The sequence below is a fragment of the Wasmannia auropunctata genome, unplaced genomic scaffold, assembly GCF_000956235.1.
Source record: "Wasmannia auropunctata unplaced genomic scaffold, wasmannia.A_1.0 LD334247.1, whole genome shotgun sequence".
NCBI lineage: Eukaryota > Metazoa > Arthropoda > Insecta > Hymenoptera > Formicidae > Wasmannia > Wasmannia auropunctata.
Window position 1 is genome coordinate 17,372 of NW_012028643.1, and position 5,402 is coordinate 22,773.

A 5,402-nucleotide genomic window follows, 5' to 3' on the forward strand; every position below is an offset into this window, starting at 1 on the left:
TCACCGACGTGTCCTCTTCCCCTCCTTGGACGTGCAAAGTTAATTTGCGAAAACACGAGGGGGAGGGACCCATCGGTTAGCTGACTTGAACAGAAATTGTTTGAACAGAAATGCAGATTTTGAAAACCGGGTAGCGAGGCGCTTTATTACAATTTCGAACAAGTAACTAATTTAATAGTTACTTTTTTTTACAGTTACTTTATATATATCAAATCGTCACTTTTATATATGGATCAAAATTATGCAAAACTTTTCGTTCAATCACCTAATCATAATGTTGATTGTAATTATGCAAAATATTTAAATGTTCATATTTAAATTAAAACGCGCATTACTTTTTTTTTAAATAAAATTATATAATATGTAAATGTAAATCTTTTTTTTATAATGCTAATGTTGCTCTAAAAGTAACTGAAAAATAACAATGCGTTACTTTTTAGAGTCAGTAACTTGTAACGGTAACTAGTTACTTTTTGAGAGACAAAAACTATAACTGTAACTATAGTTACTTTTACAAAGTAACTTTTCCAACCTTGCATTTTGATACGTATTTAAAAAAAATTTTTTTGATTTTGTAGGCATATAAAGGGTCGAAAAGAATAAAATATAATTCGGGAGCTAGGTATAACTTTTATTTGTCGTGAGACGTCTAACGCTGCGGCCGATTCCCAGGACCGACGAAGCCGAGCGTTGTCGCAAGAAATTTTGACGTAGCCCAATAACGCTTCGGCACGTTTCAAACGCTCATGTATATTCCAACGGTCTACAATTTTTAGTTGTATTTTGAATGTTCGGTATCAGATGAATGATTTAAATAGAATATAACAATATAATATGTATAACATTTCTTATAAGTTATACTGAATAGAGAAGTTCTCTTGTATTTTGATTTGAAGTTCTACTTTGCAATTTTTTTCAATAATTATATTCTTTTATAATCAAACATTATTTTGAAGCAGGTCTTTCTTAGATTTTTAGATGTTGAAAATCACGCTAAATTCTACTAGCACATCTAGTTTTCGAAATGAGATCTAAGGCGTTATAAAAAATTTTTGTAATATTTGAAACTTTTTATAATTTTGTATTAGAATCTAATTGGAAGAATATTCTGATTTAATTGTATTATACGCTTTACAGTTTCTTTAATTAGTCTCATTTAGTCATTTGCATGCCGACCGCGTTGACGACAACGTAAGTGACGTTTTAGTCGTCGAGCGGGCGCCAACGAGTCCGAAGCCGGAATTCGAACGCAAATTGGCGAGGAGCGAGTCGCGTGAAGTGAGCCGCGAGAACGGAGCGGATCGGAGTGATCGGACTCGCCGGCTTCAGTGCGATGCCGGCGGCCACGTTGAAAAGACGAAATAGTTCGTTTCTCTCATTCGGGACAACGCGCGACCAAGCCTCGAGTCAGGATTCGTCTGCTGATTGGCGATCGAGCCTAATTCGCCGTTGTGGAAAACGCCGTGATTGTTTCAGTCGTGCGATAGGTCGAGGCGGAAATCGATTTTTCGGTGCCAGTTGCGCGGTGGCACCGCGCATATCGCGGGAAGTTCGCGGCCGTTATCGCGGGAACGATGCTCGATTGCGACGATGTTCGGCGTGAAGTGATTGTCGCGTCCACCGCCTGTTGCGCGCGCGGGGGATGGGCCGTTGTTCTCGAATCTCGCAAGCGCGCTTAACAGCGGAACACGTAGGCGGGTGAGAGGGGAGAGTCGCGCGCAGCGGCCAAGCGTGTGCGGGCGCACGCGCGCGTGAGCGCGCGTGTGTGTGACGTAACACTGTCGTTACGTAGCGCGGCGCGAGGCGCACGTATTTGTTGTCCCTAATACTCCGCTTTGCCGAATTACCTGTCGCCGACGGAGGTACCTCGTCGCCGCTGTTGTTTACGGGATTGAAAATTAGTGCTTCGATACTGTGTGGCGTGTGAAACACATACACAGCATTTACGGAGATTTAGGCTGCGTTCCGTTTCACGCATGATGCGCATGATATATCATGGTATCTTTGTTGTTTACTACATGTTAAACAAAGATAAAAGGATAAATCATGCGCATCATGCCTGAAACGGAACGCAGCCTTACGATACTCTTTATATAGGATTTCCGTGTTTGATTCTAATCGTTATTTCTTTTTTCACATCGACAAAGTGCGATCGTGTGGCTATTAATAATATAAAACCAATTAGCAACTCGTTGTGCGTCGCGTACGTGTGATGTGGTGAATCGAAGAAGAGATTGAATTGAAAAAAGTAGAAGATGCGTACCACAGCACCGCCGAGGACTGTCAAGCAGTTCCGCAGGAACATCGGTCACGATGCTCCCCTGAACTATAGGAATCGATTGGTATGTAAAATATCACACAGCTTACACGTATTTTTCGGGACTCATTACGACCCGTTCTCTCCGTTTTGTTCATCGCTCCGACTTTAACGTCAAATTTATTACGTGTGTGTATTTATATTGTTACATTTATGCGATATCTGAAATTATAGGGAGGAGAGGGTTACTGATTTTAACTAGCAATTTTATTTGAAAGCAATAGTCAAAAGCAAAAAGCACTTGCGAAATTCCTTTTACCAAATCTTGTTTTTCCCCGCGACATCGTTTAGGAGACGCACTTTTAAAACGATTTCAAATTCTTTTTGAAAAGGCGTACGAGGTACGAGAGTGCGTTCTCGCTGCAACGAACGGCGCGTTGCGAATCGCGTGAGAGGGAACCGGTTCTCTTCCTTATAAGCTTTAATGCATGCAGTTCCCTTTCACCTTCGCGGGAGACTTATCGGCGTCGCTCGTGCGTGAGATAGAAAGAACATTTTTGCGTTCGCATTACTCGACGTACTTACGTCTGAATTTGTGCGTACACGTGCTGGAATTATGTCACCCACCTCTTACGTTAGACACGTATATTAATCATTCTTTTCCATATCTGACATTTCTCAAATATTTAGTAGATATTTTTGAAGCCTCATGGGATACAATTGTTTTTATTTCGATACATATAGCTACATATATACGTATAGTTACATACATATAGCATATTTACATCGAAAATTTATCGAGAATGTTATTGATTATAAAATTTATTATTCTGTTATTTGTAAAATTTGTACTTCTTGTCTTTTTGAATTTTTTCCCTTTGAACGTTATATTCGCACAAGAGTAAATACTAATGCCATTATAAAAAAAATATGCCTTTTTAAATGTATATAATTAATAATTATATCTAAAAACATATATCTTTACACACACACAGAGTACACAAAAAATTATATTCCTTATTTATTGTACGAATTATATTAATTAAATGTTCGAGAATTGCTTATCATTTCTTTTTCTAAACATGGCAGTGTTCCAAAATTTACTGCCAGTGCTGAAAATCTATAGTGCACGTAACGTAAACTATAGATTTTTAGTGCTGGCAGTGAATTTTGGAACACAGCCTTTATGTTTGCCTTTGATGTTTGCAAATTTTTAATTGATAATTTATTAGATTTTTATTGTTTTTGATTAAGTTTTTGGTATTTTATAATGTCACTGTCGTGGATGTATAAAGAAATAATTTAGAGGAATTATTTCTTTCTTATTAACAATAAGTCTGGAGATCTCGGTACAGTTAACAGTTTCAATAATTAATTAATAAAATATTTTGTGAGTGAATCAGACTTGTAACAAAAAATTGTTGTAACAATTACGTATACTATTGTTCGTAAAAACGCAAATAATTTTCAAATTCTCATGCTAAATACATTTTATGCATTTAAAATGATTTACTGAATGTTATCAATTAATTATAATAAATACACACATATATTTCGATAATTTTGTCTTATTCAGGCTTTAAAGGTATCGATAAGTTTGTCTTTTAAATAAATTACTAAATTTTTCAAACATTTTTGTTCCATATTCTTAAAGAAAATTTAAATAAATTTTAAATGTTTTATATGAGTTAATTTATATATTAAACTAATTATATGATTGTAATAATTTATATACCTGGTTTTAGTGAAGATTTTTACTTTTCTAGGTGTATAATAATTAATGTAGGCGGGAGGAGGGGGAAGTAGTTTCACTAACAGATATTTTAAAATTAACATATAAAAATATCATATAAAGCTTTTCAATTTAAAACAGGAAATATTAAATAAGGCATAAATCTAATACGCAGAATTTAGTACGTAAAATAATTTTTATCTTTACATAGTAACATGTCCATACAAAATTTTTCCATCCGCTACTACCAAGTTCTGCGTACAGATTCTCACAACAGATATTTCTTATTTCTTTTGTTATATGTGCAAAATATATTTTCTACATATATTTTCTTATATTTAAATTTTTTCATATTTTTTACAGATCTAAATCTTTATCTTTTATTTTTATCTCAATATCACGGAGAAACTAGCTCTTATACTATTCTTAGGCGTATTATAGTATATTTTATGGTATCACAAAGGAATTTTCCGTTATATTTTTAGATATATTATTATTTTGATGTCACAAGGAAAATTAAAATATTCTTTTTTTAAATATCCCGAATTCTGGGTGTGGAATTTCACATTCACGGGAGCTCTGGGTTTCGAAAGCTCTATGCCCTCCACAAAGCAGGTTTCTGATGTTTGAGTGCATACCTGAAATTTGGTATATTTATATGTATATTTTGTACATATGTATATTTTGAAATATATACTTGAAATATACTCTTTAAAAGGATTTTTTTAGACATACATAAAGATTAGCTTTGTCATATTATATATATACTATATATATATATATATATATATATATATATATATATATATAGATATATATTGAAAAAGTATACGGAAAAGACATTTAAGATTGTTGAAGGCTTCCTTTTACTCCTTGTTTTTTTCTCTTCTATCAAATATAAATATATACTGTCTCGTCTCGAGCTAAGGTAAACAAAGCAGAAGGACGAGCATCGCGCTGGTGTCGGGACGTGGACACGTGGATGACAACCAATGGGAAGCCAACACGTATTCAACGCCCCTATGTATTATCGCCGGTGACGGTTCTCGTTCGATTGCCGTGTTAGTTAATTACTGCCGATAGCAATGATCGTGATGGATTACACGGTGCGTCTGCTTTTATCAAGCTTCGCAATACTTTCGCTTCACATAAACTGCATTCAAGGTACGCTTTGCACTTATCTCGTACACGATTGCCAATAAACTGTCGAGTCGATGGGTTATGTTATCTCCATCGTCGTACATGTCATATGCGTTGCGCTTCCGCGTATCTTAATCAATTTCTTGCAACTTCCTGCTTTCATTCGCGTCAATTAATCATATTCGTTGTAATTAACGGTCACGAGCATTAATCGCATTATAGATATTTTGACATCTGATCCTTTGATATCTGACATGATAAATGGAGCTTATG